Source organism: Manduca sexta, chromosome 3 (genome assembly GCF_014839805.1).
Source record: "Manduca sexta isolate Smith_Timp_Sample1 chromosome 3, JHU_Msex_v1.0, whole genome shotgun sequence".
In the NCBI taxonomy this organism is placed as follows: Eukaryota; Metazoa; Arthropoda; class Insecta; order Lepidoptera; family Sphingidae; genus Manduca; species Manduca sexta.
Genome location: NC_051117.1, coordinates 4,108,185 through 4,128,534, shown reverse-complemented (window position 1 = coordinate 4,128,534; position 20,350 = coordinate 4,108,185). Strand labels below are relative to the sequence as shown.

At 32.7% G+C, this 20,350-nt stretch overlaps 1 protein-coding gene across 1 annotated transcript in view; it reads left to right on the top strand.

Moving 5' to 3' along the window:
- Positions 1-1,538: 1,538 nt before the first annotated feature.
- The window catches only part of LOC115456034 (zinc finger protein GLI4), a 194,786-nt gene continuing 175,974 nt past the window's right edge, over positions 1,539-20,350 (top strand). The window contains exon 1 of the mRNA XM_030184884.2: positions 1,539-1,820. The gene's annotated coding sequence lies outside the window, so the exon portion shown is untranslated. The remainder of the gene's footprint in view (positions 1,821-20,350) is intronic.

The following is a 20,350-nucleotide window of genomic DNA, read 5'->3' as shown; positions in this document are numbered from 1 at the left end:
TGTTTCGAAGACTGCAGCCTTCATGGTCACGGGGTAAGTAATTATAACTAATGTGTTAAGTTTGAATAAGGATTTAACTTATCAATAAATTATAATAAGTTTAGAAATCTCCTCATTACTAAGAGGATCTTATTGTTTCAAATTAAATTTAACAACAGATTAATTTCAATCTTCGTTAATTCCTAAATCTGTTTTAACTATTTTTAATACAATTGACACCAATACATTGAACCGTATTAAACCTTTTTATTGTTTTACCTCTTTTGTCCTAATTTCTACCTACTAACTATTTACAAAGATAACATAACTTTAAGAACCCCTTGTTTTATGGTGCAAAAAGCTTTAAACAATCAACATTGGTTTACATTTGCGTCCTGATAAAACTATGCTCTGAGTTATTTTCACTTCTGTATGAATTATTATTGTTTTTCTATTTCTAATTTCTGGCATGTAAAGCGGTCCCTTTGTAAATTGTAACTGTTAATCCAAATGGAATGCCTTAGGCGTACATCTTTTTCCATAAGGCTGTTAAATTTCTTTGATATTAACAGTATCTAATATTCGTTGTGTATTAGTGGCGAAAGTAGAATTTTTCCGAAAGGCAACCCAACACTATATACATATAGGTACTAATATACATAAATGCGGGCTGCAAATCGGTCTAATGATAATTAGATTCTACAAATTCTTCACAAAGGGAAGTCAGCACGAATCGGTTTAGAAGAACCCTCTGCTACTGTTGTATTTTGTACAAAATATATTTGTTACATTTCAAATGTCCGGGGTATCTTATCATTAGACTAATGAAAGCGTAAAAGTTACTAAGTAAGTTTAAGTTCAATGTACTAATATTAAGTACCATAGAACATGGATGTATTGATTATTCTATTCTACATCTTAAAATTAATGCATTTTAATAATTATCTACGCTGTTATCTGTACATCTTAGTGGAAATACGCACAATAAATATCACCTTCTAATTATGTACCATGCCGTGATCATATTAAATGATCTACATTAAATATAAATATTAATAAATTGCAATAATTTTACTATCGTCATTAGTTAAGCCAATGAACTGCTATTAATTATTGCAAAATAGAGCTCACAGACCTCCCACTAAAGGATATTATTCAACACGTTTAATATGAATCAATAAAAATACGTTTATTCGCAATGCAAATCCATGAATTATCATTGTTTATGTTAGTGCATCAGTCAGCATAGCGCTAAGAAAATGCGATTAAGACATTATCTGGTTAGCACTATCCCAGCCAGACAGAGACGGAAGACAAATACGAGCGCATATAATTTGTACGGAAATAACTTTCGGTGCGAGTGAGACGGCGCGATTGAAATGTCACGCTCGACGCGCGCATAATGAGAAAACAGCTGTCTCTTTCGCACTTGACGTTTTACAATCGTTTATTGTCATGTTACTGTCTCGTTTCGACGGGCGAGATTGAGATGAAATCGCCGTCGGCGCGTTCCATCCATGTCCTCCCGCTATTACTATTCTATATCGGTAATATCGGATTGAGCCGCGGCCGTGGCGGACGTCGCCGGTTTTTCTGCTCGCTACACTTGATACAATCGTTATTTTTTTTATGAAAAACTTTATCAACAATGTAAATATTTTGGATTCGGGTGCGTGTGACGTGACTGCATATTTCTATGTTATGGTACAGTGACAACAGTTTTGTATTTTTTGACACAAATTTACAAGTGGGTATGTGTTATGTGAGATATTTATTATGCGAATGGATTGCTTTTGCCGGCGATATAGTTTGACATGATGACCTGACGAATCAAGATATTTGTAAGTATAACGCATTTTTAGTAACATTATTTTTATTCAATATTCCATTAGCATGTAAGGGTTGTGTTTAGGTTTATGTCAAAACTCCACAAATCTTTTACCGCGACAACTTTTCAGGGAGTTTTGTTCGAAGTTCCTGTCGTTGCATCGAGCTCGTTTTTGGCTTAAATTTGAACATGTGGTCGAAACAGCAAGGTTTTGTACCTGCCTCAGACATGACCAGAAGGGGCTGGCTTTTTGTATGTTTAAAAACAAAGGAGTAAGGAGGACAACGGGGTGCCCCGTGCGGCAGTGCAGTCACGTTTTAAGTTTTTCCCTGGAACGGCTGGAATTTTTATTTATCGCCCTTACGTGTTCTCGGGTTGGTTGCATTTTTTATTAATGCATGCGACTTTGTATGCTGCGTGTTGTTTCTGTGAAACACGTCGGATGTTGGTCGCATTATGCTCGCTATTAAGTTGATTTGTTACCATTGTTGTTGGGCTAATCGGTTAGTGTTATATCCTGCATACATTATTTTTCATTCAATAAATCCTCCTGTGTTGCAAATTGTTTCTAGTTAGTTCTATGGATTTAGAATCTGAACGTTTTATATTGTGAACACGGTAGCATTATCATACTTAAAGCAATCCCATTCATAGTTTAAATAACTCGAGTTGTAATCAAAATTATTTTTATAAGTTAGCCTTGTATACCTAAAAGAGTAGGTGAAAGCAATAAAAAATATAATTGAACTACATTTTTTTTCTAGAGTGCGAAATAAAAAAGAATCACACATGACACAGAAAACTAAAAAACACAAAATAAAAAAAAAAATAACACACACAAAACTGTTGTACACAAAATCACAAAATAAAACCAACAATCATGCAGAAATACGAATACATTTTTAACTTAAGTATTTGTATGTAAAAGTTCTAGTTTGGAACCATCCTACGCAAATTGCTCTGTTTTATTGTAATTTATTGTTTCATTCATAATTCCGACACGAAATCCGTTTTATATATGGAAATTAGGAATATTGGAACCGTTTCGATATGAATTTAGAGCAAGTTTGTGTTTATTGCGTATTTTAAACGATTATTTTAACTCAGAGCCTTAAAGTATACGTACTCAGAAAAATACCACTTAACCCACGGTTCTAATGTTAAATTGGAACGAAATAGGGATGAAATCTCTGTTTTATAAAACGTTATTAAAGAATTTAACAAGCCACACTTACTATTTGTTATACATAAATAATTTAACATACCTTTTTTACATTTTAAGCTACGGTATAAATATGATACTAGTAATTTTTAAACTGATATACGATTTCAAAACCCATTTTATTTATTTTCTTACTTAGTAAACTCAGTAAAAAATCCACAGTAATGCTAACGAAATTGACTTATGCTTCCGCTGCCCAACCATAGACTAATTTCGCCAAAATTCATATTTATAGTACTAATGTAACTAAATTTAAATTTTGTAATCACCAAAAAATAACATGGCGTCGGCGGTTGTGCAATAAAGCGTAACAAGTACCTGTAAATCCCGCCTAAATAAAGAAAGTTAAATTGAAATTAATCATAAAATGCATTTCAGTTTTAATTTTTTGAACAACCTTTTTGTAACTTACGTGGCGTTTATTTAGTTAATACAGTATAAATTACTTAAAAACTATTTATTTATATTTTATGTACTTATATTACAAAAAAAATACATGGTTTTGCTAATACTTACCGACGAAAGTCTTTTAAATATTGTCCACTTACCGCATTACACGCAGAACCATAGCTTAGTTAGTTCCGAACAAATAATATTCCAAAATTCGCTGACGTCTAATTCGATTATTAATACTTATCGAACGTATGTTGATTTCTTATATTAACGCGAATGTTAGTCATTAAAATAAGACTATTTTTGCGGATTTTATCGCGTTTTTTGTATTATAAAATTTTCTCCTGACGTCTCGAAGACTGCAGCTTTCGTGGTCACTGGGAAGACCTAGTATATGTTGTTTATAAATTATAAATAAATAATTTAATCGTAATAACGCGTAAAACTATAAAATAAGACATTTGCCGAAACATCTGCTTTTACAGTACACAGTTAGACCGCAAAATAAATTTTATATTTTATATTTCCTTCCGATGCGGGTGTGGGCGACACTGCATTGTTTCTTGTATTATTAAATTTAAATATTGTATGACGCCAAAATACCTACAATTCTAAAACACGTAGATACAATTTTTTTTTGTAATATTAAAAAAAATATATAAAAGTAACTTAAATAATTTTATTAACACAACCTGCTTATATCTTTGTCGGCTTAAGAAAACAGAAGCAAAATACATTGTTCATAATAACACTTATTTGCGTTCATTGTTTTTCACCCCTTATCATAGTCAATGCAAATTAATTGAATAATAGTTACATTAAACCGCAAGCAATTTCTTTATTACTTTTAATGAGAAAAAAAGATAACCTTTGTAAGGAGCCGCTAAGTAATGTTAATACTCCATATTCATATCTATGAAAATATAAAACATAATTGCGAAGTAAATTTATAATTAGATATTAACGCTATTTCATATAACTTAATGAAGAAAGCAAACCGCTCGTCTGATAGCAAGCTAAACAACTGCGTGTATTTTTATGTCGGCCCGATAAAGTGACTGCACCTGATGGTAAGTGGAGCATTATCCACATAGAGTCGACTGAAGAAATAATTACCTCGCCAGTCGATACAATTATGTCGGCCTGTTTGAACAGCATTATACATTATAATCATCAATGCTTATTCTATCACAAAATTACTACAAGTGCGTCTTTTTAAAACATCCTCCATTATTGTTAAGGGTTTGGACTGTGGTATTATTTGAATTTTATTTTCCTTCGCACTGGGCAATAAGAACGCTGAAGTTGGCATCCGTTTCTGTCATCCCCCAAGTGGGCGATAGCGACAAGGTATTTCCAGTGTTTAAGGGTTTGGACTGTAATTTTACCAACGAATCAATGCGGGTTGATTGCTTCAGTTCTTTTTTACGTTGCGACGGCATGTTCTACTGGCGAGCTGGCGAATCAATAAGTATTTGAAAATTTGGAATGATTCCTACATCTGAAGAAGTATTTAATTATATTTACCTAAACCAAGTATAAGCTTAAATTCAAATCCTGCGCATAAAACGAAACGACATAACTCAATAATCATACTACTTCAGAAGAATTAATGTTTATTTTTATAGATTTAAAAAAAAACTATTTACAAAAAAATTAAAAAAAATTATAACCTTGATATTTAGAAATTTAAATACGTAACATTACCTATCTTTTAAAACAATCATACTAATTGTCCAACTCATACTTAAGCAAAAAAAAATCATTTAAAAAATGCATCAATGAATCAACAACTTCTAAAACGATGCAGACGCTAAGCGCAGAACTTCACGATTATTGTATTAACATTTCACGAAGAATACCGATGGCACACGAGTGTTTCCGAACCGCCCTGGACGGCCTGAATGACCCATGATCACGAATGTCATGATAAACTGTCGGGATTGTAGGAAGCTGTTATAATAGTTTGAAATGGAGGTGTTATGTCAGGTGTAAATATCCGATATTTATTGCGTAATAAAAAATATAATTTGTTAGTCATAAATGTTAAGTACGGAAGTAAAGTTAACAGTTAGAAATGATATAAAAAGGAAAATTATGTTTGTTAAATAAAAATAACTATAGAGTAAATATTAGTCTTTATTTGCTAGATCCTAAGGGATATTAATTTAGATGTTACTGAATGGCCAGAAGTTCTTTAACACGGGACAGCACCTTGCCCAAATAACCTAGAAAACCATGTCACGTCACGTGGAACGGCAACCCCGTATAGAGTATAATGAAATTTAAAACGTCTTTTTTTAATTCCTAAGTTCAATTAAATTATACCTACCTACTCAGTTTTTTTGCGACAATAAGTTTTATACATATTTAAAATAAACATATTTTTCTATGTTTTTTTAACGTAGTTAAAATATTTCGAAAAACGAATGTCGCTTAAGTCAAAGCCTTTCAGCCGATAGATATAGTTTGAATTTATAACATGGTTATCCTTACTTTTTTTATGTTTTTTTAAACTAGTTCAAATTTTTCGAAAAAAATGGCGCTTAAGTCAACGTTGATATTATTTGAACCTATAACTCGGTTATCCTTATGAAACTTCCATGCTTCGCCCCTGTCGTAGGATCAAATTATTAAACACGCACTATTCAAGAGTTCCATAAAACATTTTCCCACTCGAACTTTAATCACTGAGATACCATTACCGTAAGCTAATACATTTTTTGTCGGTTACACTCTTCGATCATTCTATATGATACATTAGACACAATTACGTTATTAACCACGAGGATATGTCCATCTATCATATCTAAAGTATTGTTTGTGATTCGTACGTGAACAATTTGTGCTATTATAGTTTTTTTATGAGGAAAAAATATATATTCTTTGGTATGAGATTTTTTTTGGTTACTAGAGATGGTGTGGGTCAAAAGTTTACGAGATATCTTGCCATTGGTTTATTAGCCTTATGTTTGACGAAAAGCCAACGAATTATAAAAGTGCTCAGCAGATACGCCAAGTTTATTGTTATTATTCCTAAATAAAAATGTTTTGTTAGTAATTTTCAACTCTAAGTATATAACATATATTCTTCTTCGTGTGCATGCCGTGGTCGCCTATAAAGCGTGACAACATTTAAAGTAAGACTATTAATTGATATACTCATTACTAATTTTATTGTATGTCGTGTTGGCGATCCTGGATACTTAGCATACTAGAATTCTGTTTCAGTCAAGTTCAGAAATTTTTAACCGTCGGTATCTGTCTAACCGCCATTTTCAATAAATGATTCAAATTTTTCGCTCTATCTCAAAAATTGACCAATCAGAACTAAGTATTTGACATGCTTACAAATGAGTCATTTTGATTGGTTCATTCTCGGAATCGGATTGAATATTGAGATCGGGATTGTGTATTCAAAAAAAGCTGTTAATAACCGCATAATAAGTATAATCTAATTTATATATTTAAATATTGTCTTCTATAGACATATTGAATACGGTGAGCAATTCTTAGCTAGGTTTGAGCGGTAGGCATAACTTCTATCTTAGAGCATAAATGGTAAAACCTAAACCAAGTATTATTGTAGTTCCCAGAAGCCCCCACAAAACTACATCACATTTTTTATATGTGTACGGCAGTGTCCTCTCCGCACCTGATAGTAAGTGGAATGGGGTCCAATAGAATGTCGACTGACGAGAGATGATTAACCCTAGATACTCGACACAATTATGCCGGCTAGTTGGAACTGGATATACACAGGCTAATCCCAGAACGCGACACATTTACATGGGCCACTGTGGCGGGTTTTGTGTTGGGTCCGCTATCCGCGATTATAAAATATATTATAAAATATATCCTACCTCCAGCATACAATAACAATAATTTGAGGCAAAAGCTGAAGTTTAATTCATAAAAAACTCATAACTGTAGTAGTATTTAATACAAGAACTGAAACAAACTAGCAAACAATGCGATACAATATTGTGGATCTAAATTCCAAAGTATACGCTTAGATAGAAATTACGCTATTCACATAGCTAATCTCACGATCGTCGGTCGTCGACTCGATCTCTCTATCGGTTTTCGATTAAGCAATTATCAATACTTATCGAAAAGGGACTGATGGTATTGAAATAAAACTATTTTATGGATTTCATCGTGGTTTTTATATTATAATTTTCGCATAATGTTTCGAAGACTTTGCAGTCTAAAACCGTGATATAATCCACGTTCTGCGTAGATCGGACTACCAAGAGGTAAAAATTAAGTAAAATAAAATTTGTAAAATGTAGGTAGATATTGTAATTTTGACTCTTCAACCAACACCTCAGTCCGCCCCGTGACCACGAAGGCTGCAGTCTTCAAAACGTCGAGAGAAAATTATTACACAAAAACGCGATAAAATTCATAAAATATTTATTTATAATGTCTAACATTCACACAAACATAAGAAATCATTACTGACTCTTGATTTGATAATTGTATGAATATTTTACATTATAGATGAAATCACCATTATTTGAATTTAACATTCTTTCTCTTCATCCTTTAAACACATTATCATCATAGAAATATGTTGAAGACAATCACCCATAATTGCTTTAAGAGATTTCAGCAGATTTTTGCTGTTATATCTCTTTAAAACCTCAATAAAATTCAAAACATCACTTGTCAATACAAATCAATCTTACAGAATAATTCGTTAATACAATTAACAAAAGATCTATCAATTCTACTGTCTGAATCTAAAGGGTTCAAATGGATCTTATTTTCGTCAAAAGTTATTGGTAAATTAAAATTCCCCGCAAGAGAACTTCCAAGTCCTCACGGCTTGCGGTCATCGATCCCCCTCGATTAAGCAATTATCGGACTACACCTATGTCCGGCCCGCGGCATCGCCCGTTTCCTAAATCATCTATACATGCTTATTTCGGACGTGATTTATCGTGTTCTATTACAATTGATTATGGCTTACAATTTTTTCTATATTATATTTTTCGATCTGGAAAGTCGTAAATTGTGCGTGATGATGTCTGTTTTTAATGTCGTGTTGTAAATTATTGATTTGTTCGATCGGATTAAATGTTTCGCTTTGGAGAAATTGGATTGTGTGTTACAAATGAGTTTTGTTATTAAAAATGTTGAATTTATTAATTAGGTTATTGAATTTTAAAATGAAAAAACGGTTATAATCTATTTGCTCAACAAAATAATATGTTGTGTTATCGACGGAATGTGTTCCTTAATTGATTTATTTATTTAAAAAAATAGAAATAAAAAATCATAAATAAATTATTCAAATTAATCGTCGTTAAACGTATATATTTCTTATTTTCAACATAACAATAAAAACATCAAACATACAAATTAAAATGAATTCTTTATTTGAAATTAATAATCCGCCTACGCACATTATAAATTTCGAACCGATTTTTATTCGAACATTCTAGACTGTTCTAATTCAAGTGAAACATTTTCCATTGTAGTGTAATTTCGCCCATGTTGGGTTCGGTTTGGGGCTATCTTCGGAACTGGTCGCGGGTCACGCGCGGTCAGGGACTAGATGAAGACATTCGGGATGGAACGGGAGAGCTGTGGAGTAGAGAGATTTAAGTTTTGAGAGTCTGTTGTGTAGGTTTAAATATTTCATGTTGATATTTTTTAGGGGTAAATATATTCTATTTTTTATATAAAATATATTATACACTGTTTTATGACTAACATAGTCAACTATAATCAACGCCATTCTAAATTCAAACAAAAAACAACCAGCATAATTCCAAATCCAAATAAATAATACAATCTCAACAATTCCAAATTCAAAATAAACAATAGAATCAGCACAGTTCCAAAATCAAAAACCGATACTGACCAGTTAATAGCGCATACGCTTGCCCAGTCCACAAGTGCGTAACGTTTGATATATCACCGTGGCTCGGAAACAACGTTGTAACTGCATCGGGTCCATCAATTACATCAACGGTCACTACGAAGCAATCAATTTTTCTTGCAGTACAGACAACAGAAATGTTTGATGTTGGGAATGATAGTGATGATGTTTTGGGTTCTTGAAACTAGAACTTATAGATTTAAAATTGATTAATAATATGTTGGTCGAAATTTATTTAGTATAATGGCAGAGATTTTGTAAGTAATCTTGAAGTAAGGGGTTTTTAGAACGAATTTAGTGATCACCATTTACAAGAAAATGCTGGAGTAAATGTAACTGAAACTTGTAACTCGCGTTTACATTATATTGCTGATAATATTTCAATATGTTTAAATAATTTTGAACCCGTTGTTTACAGTAGATAAATATAGAATTATATCTATTTTACTTATTCACTCTCACGCTCTCGTGAGACGACGCGACAAAGCCATGACACAAGAATTCAAAGATTTTAAAAAATAAGGACAATTGACGAGGTTTAAGTAAGTGAACATGTATAAGAAGTGAATACATTTTTTTCGAGCCCTTACATAAAAGAAGCAAAGAAATAAAACCCTACACAATAATCAAATTTCTTTCAAACCGTATAAAACCAACGAAAATTACTTTATTCAAAAGCTTTCATGTTCAATTAACAGACGGAATCGAAATGTAAACCCATTCGATACTTTCATAACAAATATTCTAATTGACATATCTTGAATGCTTTGTAGGCTATCAATGTTTCGAACGTCGCTAAATTGTTAAGCAAACAGTTTCGAAATTGGCACATTAGTTTGTATGTCAATATTGTCTCTGGTACTTTGTGATAGAAATGTTCAGTTTTTGTACTCTTGTTTGTATCTTTTGCTTCCTATTGACTTTGGTTTACGGCCGGATATTGAATGTCAATATTTCTTTCGTTTATCTTAATATTTTGAATTTGGAAGAGTAAAAAGATGTTAATACTGTATTTACTGGCTTATGTCAAAATATTAATACTGGCAATAAAATAAAAACAAATTTTAAATTTAGAATCAGATTTTGACACACCCATAGCATTCATGGAGAAATTCCAACATTCAAGACCACGAATGAAACCAACCAATACATTCAACACAAAGTAATCAATACCATGATTGACATTGAACTCACACCGTGACACGACCAGAAAATATGACCAGAAAATATTTGTACAGCCAGCACTCAGAGTAATAAACACAGGAGCGCGTCGAATCGTTACCTTTACTAAATAAATTTTCTACCGGACTGAAGCACAAAAAACGCATAAAATAAGCGACGAAAGAGCCATCTCGGGTAGAACTAATTGGTCTCCGTTGGTTTATACGTTTAAAAAAGTTATTTGTTATACGTAACACTATTTTGATGGCCGCCGGTGGAACGTGAGGTTGCTACGGCAAAAAACCATAGGAATTGACCGCCTAGTAATTTCTTTTAGATTCGTGATGTAGATAAATATTTGGAAGGTTTTTTAGTGATTGTTTGGGATGCGTGCTTTCTGCTAGTACCGTTTAAGGGGAAACGTTTATTAGATTGAAAAGTGAAAACTGTTTGTTATTGTCTCTCGTACATAATTAAATAATAATCATGAACATGGATTTCAAATTCAAAAATCATATTAATATAAAAAATATCAAACCACTCAAAACCAGCGCAGATGTTATGAATAATTCATCCCTTAATACCGTATAATTTCCGTCAAATTTAATAACGTTATCCATTACAGTACTTGATACCCATCGAAACACGTTGATACGGCCAAAACACTTGTACTACCTACCTATAAATATGTAACCTCTATTGTCCTCACACAAGAACCTATACGAGAAGTTGCTAACAAGGGTTTTGAAAAAAAAAACTGAACAGAACCGAAAGCGCATTCGGAACAATAGGTGGCACAGACGGCCAGGTAGAATATACTATTGTTAGTTGCTATTAGGACGTAATTCTTTAAGGTATTCGGATGTAATAAAACATCACGAGTTTTGGTTGTACTGCTGGGTTCAAAGAAGATTTTTTTTGATCGTCCACTTGCTCTTTGTTTAGAGATGAAACTGCAGGAGTATAGATTTATCAAATAAGTGCTATACATACCTTAACATCTTTGTGAAATTTGAAAACATCTTTAGGAAGTTAAATGGCTTTAAGTTTTGGATCTAACATACAAAAGTAACCTAAAATTCAAGGTACAAAACTATCTAGTTTCATCACTTCCCTAGCATCAAACAAGGCACTGATACTTATCATATTTTAAAAAATGATGCCCCTCCATAAATTAATCCTGCGGTTAACAAATTCGAGTTTCTTGGAAAATAAGTCAATTCCGATAACGGAACATCTAAAGAAACCAATATTAATAACTTAACAAAAAACTTTTCGATACTCACATCTTGATCAGATTCCGAATGAGCTATCGAATTAGAAAAAAAGCCTCGCCGAGTCACCGGGACACCGACTGTTCAAATTAATGACAGTTCAGCCTACCCCGAAACTCTACCTGCGATGTGTCTATTTAGACATCAAAATAAACTTTTTTGTTCGATATATCTGTGAAACTAGTTCCTTTAACACAAAACAATCTATTGTGCGCCGCCTTTAATGATTTTCAACACATTGAAACTGGATATTCTGCGAAATATCCGCCACCATTTTTTTCTGAAGCAAGGTGCGTTAGCGAATGTCAAACTATAATTTACGGTTTTGACGCAATACGTGACTAATCCTATGTAAATGATACTTTGGTAAACGTAAATACTTTTTTTCTGAGTCTTAGTGAAGTTTTGAAGGCAATATTTGCTGTTGTGGACATGTAAATCTTGTAATACGTTATAGAAATTAGTTAACAAGCTGCATTATTTTAGAAATGATTAGGTATAAATAAGGGCCAATTTAATTAAAAGTTGAACTTCTGTTTCTGTTAATACAGGTCAATGATAGTACATTGAAGATGCATGTAGCCTTATATGGCCTATGTAAGTCAAAGACGACGCACTAACTCAACACAATTAAGTCACTATTTGCATTTTAAATGAATCGCTTTTAAAGTGTAATTACGTCCATCTATTCTGAACAAGCTTAATTGACCCTTAAATGGTAATTCTTGATGAATACAAACCCCATTACATAATATATCAAAAATATTTGATGAAGACTTAAAATTATCTGCAGCACCGGAAATCTTAACGTATTAAACAATCAGGCGATGTATGCTCTATCTTATCGGGACAGACAGACAGACAGGATGCCCGCGTTAGCTCCCTCGTGACACTTCAATCCAGAAACAAACAGTTCTGTTAGTGAACATGATTGCTTAATGTTCAAGAAATTTGATACGGGGTCAAATATTGGTGTAGTTGCGCTTGATGCTGCTTGACGTGTTTGCTCAAATTCTTTTTCAACATTGCTGTATTTTCTATATTATTCGAATAAAGATTTGCAACGAAGGTGGATATAATTTATTCACGAATTGGATAACACAGTTATTTATTTCAACATTTTCGGAGGCATTTCGTCTCCAAAATTACAAGCTTCCAGTGGCGAAATGTCCATACAACCGTTTCCTGTCGGCTTCCTTATTATCTAATTATCATTAGATACTAAGGATTTGCAGGCCGCATTTATGAATATTAGTACTACTACCATAAATGTTGTGTCGGGTTCCCTCTCAAAACAGTCACCCTTCGCCACTGCATTCTATAAAATAAGGATTATATCTGCATTTGCTGTTAGTTATAGTAAGACATAAGGGCCTACAGATATCCCATCATTATGTACTTGTACGAAGTATATAATGTCATACTACTAGCCACTCACAGCCAAGTCCAATATAAACACTGGCTTTGCTTTAATTTTTCTATTACAAAGACCGGTCGTAAGTCCAAACACATTAGCTAGGCAAGTTGGCAGGTGATAATGATAGTTTGCCGTGCCAGTTAGCGGAGTGGTGCGAGCTACTGGCGCGAGCCCTAGCCTACGGAAGGTAATGTTTGGCTATGCGAGCATCTTGTATGGTTTTCGAAATTGTACTTCGTGTGGTCTTTATTAAATAGATTGTGTAATTTTATTTATAAAAATCTTCGAAATACTTATGACTTTGTAAGACCTTATAATTTAGTAAACAAATAAAGACGTTATGGGATTATAATTAAAGATGCAGATTAAACGATACAGTTTCAAAAATATATGAAGAAGCTTCAGTAAGCCGAAACTCTGAATAAGAATAAAGTAAAAATAAATAAGAAGTAAGTAAGAATGGTAATATTGAAACAATAAGCTCCGCTGGTCATATCTGGGTTTCCTAAACAACACCGTTACACACCTACACAACATGATAGATGACTTTGAACAAATTTATTCTGTCATTTCTTTGTGATAACGTTATTTTACTTGTAATTTATTTGACACAAAATTAATAACTTGATTCGAAATTTGAATATTATTGAAAAGTGTTACAAAAGTGATGACACATTTAGTACTTTCAAGAAACTTTATCGACTTTTTAATAAATGATACTAACCTCAAACTTCAATCTAAAAAAAGAACCAATCAAAACAAGTCATTTGTAAGCATGTCAAAACAACTAGGCTCTGATTGGTCAATTATAGAGATCGAAAAAAAGGAATTGAGATTGTTGAAAATGGCGGTTACAATAATTCTTCGTTGACCAACAATTAAAGCTTGGGTGAAAGTGTAAACACTTATATCAGAATAAAGGTTTAATCAGACGTTACTGAACTTCAAAAAAAGGTACATTTTACCTTTTAAAGTAACGCTTACGACTCCGTATTGTTTGGACAACATTATCTTGACTTTGATTTAGTTTTCGTGCCCGTCGGATTACCGTGTTACGTGTAAACGCCATGGTATATGACTTTATGTGGAAATTTATGAGTATTTATTGTGTTTGTTGGTTTTTACGTAATACACGAAGTTATGCCATACTTTATTTCAGCGTAATTTGGAAAAGAGTGATTAACGTCTCCAGATTTCGATGTCGACATATCTTATAAAGAGATTAAAAAGTAAAAACTGGAGGATATCAAAACAATAGATGCTATTAATAGGCGATCTTCCAATTGTTATTATATCAAACAAATCCCTTTTAATCAAGAATCCCGTAAACGTATTTTCAACCTTGCTCCATCAACAAAAAATTCACAATTCCAAAATACCCGTATAAAATTCAATAGTCATGAAGCAAGTACCGTCCAGAGCGCAATAAAATCTCTATGCGGCGCTAATAGCCCGTAAGCTCATAGGAAACCAGTTAAGGAATGCGAGTGGGCGATTGGTTTGATTCCCGACACGGTTTCGGACACCGTCCATTGTGATGCAATTGAAACTGATTTAGACATTTGTATTGGAGACATACTTTTAAGGATTGAAGTTGGATTCGACTGGATAGGTAAAGGAGGTTAAAATGTTGTATATAACATATTGCAGGCTTATGTATTTTAAGTCATGTCTAAAGTTTATTCTAAGGAATTATTAGATTATATGATTAAGGATGGTGGAACAAGGATTGTTTTAAAAGATTATAAACAAATCAAATCGAAAAACCTCGAGACTTAATTCAAACTATCACTAGAATATAGTAACCATTATTTTGATAATATTTACCATCCGACATGATCATATAATCCATGCGACATTCAGCACACGAATCAAATATTTATCGTATTTTAGACGCGTGAGTATTTTACGATTTAATACAATGGCAATAAATACGAACACAGCAATTAATGTTTAGCCCGCGGGCGTGCCGTAACGAGTTTAATGTATTGTTGGTCCGCTGCACTTATCTTATGATAAAAACGGTGCGTATTTCGCATTTCATTTGTATTCGCGTTGCGGATGATAATGTGTATTCGAAGTAGTTATTTTTTTGTAAGCGACCATGCAGTTTTCACCGGGGGAAATTTGCGAATGGGTTACTGAAATCTCTCTGCTTAGCGACTGCAGGGGCCTGAAGAAGAGTTAGGAGGGAACAATTTGAGGGAAATATAGGGAATGACGGGAACCCTTTTAGAATGGGCGGAGTGGAGAAGAAGAGGCAACCATGAGATATACACTCTTTACTGTGTGGCTAGGGCCAACATAAATGTCCCCCATTCACGAGCGTGCGTGCAGCGTGGAGACCAAGCGCAGAAGAATTTCAGAAGAAATAAGAAGTGTTAGGGAACTGATCGTATTGTTTTGTTTGTAAAGATTTGTTTAAGTAATCTTCCAGGTAAATGAAAGCCTTAAAATGTGCATATTAAAATTAGTACAGGACCCAAAAACCTTTGAGGAATATTGTAGATATTTAAATACATACTTCAAAGGGCAAAATAAAGCATATAAAAAATAAAGAGCTACTTGAGTTTATGAAAGATTTAATTCAGGTATAAAACCAATATTTGCGGTAATGAGAATGGAGAATTGAAGGATTAATTCTAATCCCAAACTTAAAAGTGGACAGTACTTAGAAAGGTCTTTGTCATCCAAGAATAGCGATGACAATGGAAAGTGACGATTTGGAGAAATTATTAGAATTTCACAATACAGGTACTCAAAATGACGAGGGATGTCATTCTATTATGTTTACTTCTATGTATGATGTTTAATTTTTTGTAAAACGTTAAGTGTTGTACTTAAGCCATTTACTTACATCTTCTTTGTTATTGTTTCGGAGCTTTTATCTTTCTTTGTTCTGGCTTCCTTTTTCTTACTTCTGCCAAAGTATTGTATACATGTTAGGTCTACTCTAATTCTACATAAAATACTATATTTTAGTTCCTTTTGCTTGATAATAACCTTTTCTATGAAGACAAGAGTTGTTCTGAAATGTACCAACTTCCAAGTACTTATAACTACTTAATTGTATTATGTAATTCATAGAATTATTTCAAAGCATTCGAAACATGCTAAATGCGTCACAAACAGAGATGACTTCCTTCACAAAAATAGAATTTCCAATACCTTTAAACCTTAGGTACACTTCAATTAGTATAGAGCTGCATATCCTCCTACAGGTTTAGTGAAACGCTTTCCTCCACCTCTATCAGGGGGGAATAAAGTCGAACTTTCCGTAAACGAAATAACGTTGATCAAGCCGGCTCTAAATAGACAAGTTTGTTCACTATATCTCAGTGTAACACTAAAACTGATTCTCGGAAAATGTTTTAAGTATATTCAATATTGACGAAGCGAGACGGGGGGCGTACAGTAGCTTATTGATATTTTGGATTTCTGGTGCCGGTCAATATTTGGTCGGATACGGTCAATACGGGGCACTAATTTCTCGTGGGCTGTGTTTTTTTACGTCTCAATTTTTTGGTTTTGGATTTTTGTTATGTGACCCCGTCTACGTGGGATACGACTAGAAATTATTTATCAACTGTTTATTTTAAGTTCAAAAATGTTGGTTAATTATAAATTGGTCTGCATTCCTTTGATGATTCCTGAAATATGCCATTATAATGGATGAGCAAGATATATTTCTTGATAAATAATATACTTAATAGAAGTTATATTTATTTTATTTTAGAAATGAAGAATATGAATGACTTTTTGAAAATAGAAGCACTTATATTGTTAGAATGACTTTTAAAAAATAGAATCTCTTATATTATTATCGCTAAAAATTATGTTGTGTCATTGTATGAGTACATTGTAGCCCTTAACACCGTAGACATAAGGCATGTATTACTCCGAGGACTCACGCACACAACACTATTTAACAATCTGCTTCTGAAATAGAAGTATCCATTTAAACAATTATTTCTGTAAATATAACTCGAAAAATATCAAACTACCTGTCACCATGGAATCCAGATAAACACACCTAATTACCAACTATTTACACTAATAAAACTAGTATGACGAATTAAATGTCGTCCAATGATACATTACTATGACAAACATGGTTTTAGAACGTAAACTTTTATCCCCGCCTGCACCTATACAAATACGGGCTTCGTGTGCAAACAGCCTAATATTGTGTTACTATCGTCGTGTTTCGAGTCCATTGCCCCTTATGATGGTGATGGGAACATAAATAACCCAGTGAAGTAGCAATGTAACGTGAATTTACGATATTCCCACAGACGTGAAGTTTGCTCTAGAAATGCTTCTAGATACACACGGTTAGGGTTGGCACTATGTGTTATGATTATGTGCGTAATGTTTAGTTTTGCTTATGTGTGTTAGAATATCGTTTATAATTTTGTAACAGATCTTAACAGAATTTGTAACTAATACAGTCATAGATATATTTATTTCTGTAAAAAAAGGTTGTGCGATCTGCACTGATTTCATCCTTCTCTTACTATTAGGGGATAGAGTAATAATTGTGATAGCAAAGGTTTAATACTTATGAATTTATTTATAAAACGTATCAAGTGGACTACTGGTACTATAATGGCCGCTGCGCGAGCGGTCGCATATAAAGTATTTAATCCCGAAGAGTAATCTGACAGATGCAAATGTGATGTCAGAATTCGGCGGCTTCATACCCTGAGGCTTAAGCTGGCTATCAAAAACGTGAATTAAAAAGAAAACATGAATTGAAGTATTGTATACACAGCATATGTAAACACTTATTAGAATACATTTTAACCAATTTGCGATCGGAATGATTGGAATGCTAGCCGGCTAACATGTCAAGCATTAAGTAGTTAAATGAAAGATAAGCCGAAATCAATTAATTTGATTTCATAAATATAAAATATTTATTTTATTATAAAATCTTTTTGATTCTCTAATGCAAATATATTAATGTCAATATAATTATTTCGAAATTTGAATTATTATATTTTAATGGCAACCCTGCGCACGCGCACGGCACAGTAAATATTGACGGTGGCAGTAAGCTGCAGCGACGCGTCTCGGCAAACGCAGCCCTGGCACCGGCTCAATATTGACTGTTTACCGTTCACCATCAACGTAATAATGCACCATCCCACCATCATGCTTTAGATACCACGATACCTTGTTGCTGTATAAAAAAACTTTTAGGAATTTGGTTAAATGAGAAAATGTTGATAATCGATTTAAAATCGATTCTTGAAAAAGTCGTAATCTGTATTTCATATTAATTTTAATAGAACACAAAATTGTATTAAGACCAGTAAGAACAAAAAAAAAATTATTGAGATTTTATTGTGGAATAATATATTGCATAATTAAAAGTTATATTTAAATATTGAACTAAATGCTTTTAAGTACATAAAATAATATTCTTAGTTCCTACGAGATAGTCACACGCTAAATCAATTATACTGTCGACTCGATTTGGGCGTGGATTTAGGTATGTTAGAAACGGTCAGCCAATCAAAATGTAATACATAAAAATAATCGTCGAATCGTTACTCCGGAATCGATATTATCGATTCGAATCGAAAATCAATTTTTATAGTTGTCGTGAAAAATACATAAAGAATGTTTTGATTGATTTTTTATTGAGTTAAGACTTAAAACAGTTTCATCAACATACATAAAGACAAACAAATAATTGAATCATAATTAATGCTGTTTAATCATAATTATCTATCAAGCAATTAAATAAGCTATAAATTACAATTAGAATACAACTGTATTTCAAAACAACATTAATTCACTCATAATAGTTGTCGATAAAAGTTAATATTTGTTGTAATGTTGCGTTTATATTGGAATAGTGTGGTTACATGTTAGTGTCCAGTTGAGGGTGATAAAGTCGCCCCATGGGGCAGTGCGACCAGAAATAGTGATGGGGGAATATCGATATCGAGAATATTATTAATAATGAGAATCGATTTGTCATTACTTAATCGAATTATACAGAAAAAAATTAAAGCGCGTAGTTTTATAAATAATAAGACGTAAATATTTTTCTTCTATCTTAAGGAATCTTATTTTCTTTATATTATACACTATTTTTTATTGTAAAGTGAACTAAGCCTACGTCCCAATTGTATTAAATAGCGTACAGACAATATTTTATAACTAGATACTTAATACCTTCGGAATATTTCTGATAATCTATTCATAAACAAGCATTAGCTCATCACAACAGACCTTTAAAGTTTCTCTGTCATCAAGCCATAACATACAAATAAATCTTTGCAATAAAACTTACCAATGACACCATACTTTAATACAAATTCGAAACACATAGTATAGAAGTCATTGTATTCCTGAATATAAATAGTTTGATCGCTGACTCAGGCATGAATCATTCCGTTTGGTATTGGACATCAATCTTTCTTGAACTAGAGTAAACAGTAGCATTAATATATCATGGTTGAGTTGTTTTGTTTGAGTATTGCATAATTGATCAGCCTCTATTCAGGATGTAATAAAGTATTTTATATGATATATCAAACTGTGATATTTCAAATTGTTTTCGCATAGATCTTGGTATAACTTTGTTGTGTTTGATGTTGATTTGTTGAGTTGTTTGATAGTTTTATTAATTTTACTCGTTACTAATCTTATTTATAAGTTAATGTTATGAGAAATAAAGGAGTATTTTAATCTGATTTCAAATATATGGCGCTGTTATGCAGTTTAAGGGACTTTTGTAACAAGAAAGGCTGTTGACGCGGGCGAAGTCTTGTTCAACGTCTAGTCAAAAATATATTATATTCCACCTGATTATAAGTCCTCTGTTATCTCTCCTTAAAATCGGCAGACTTCGTTGCTCAGTGTTGGTCACAATTGTGCTGTTCTGTCTGATAGTCTCACGTTTCGCGCTAAACAAATATTGTAGGTAGGAATGAGTTAGCAAACTACTACAGAAAAGCGTGGTAAAGCCTTTCTATGTTTTTATTCAGATCTGAGAATCAGGACAGTACTGTACCATACCTGGAAAAAGAAATACCTTAGTACAGCCAAAGATTTATTCACCAAATATTCATAAGTTACTCGGCTTATTTGAAAAGCCAATATTTTTTAGTGTTCAAAATCTCTTCACAAGAAGATTTTTGTGATAAAAAACCAATCATATAACCAT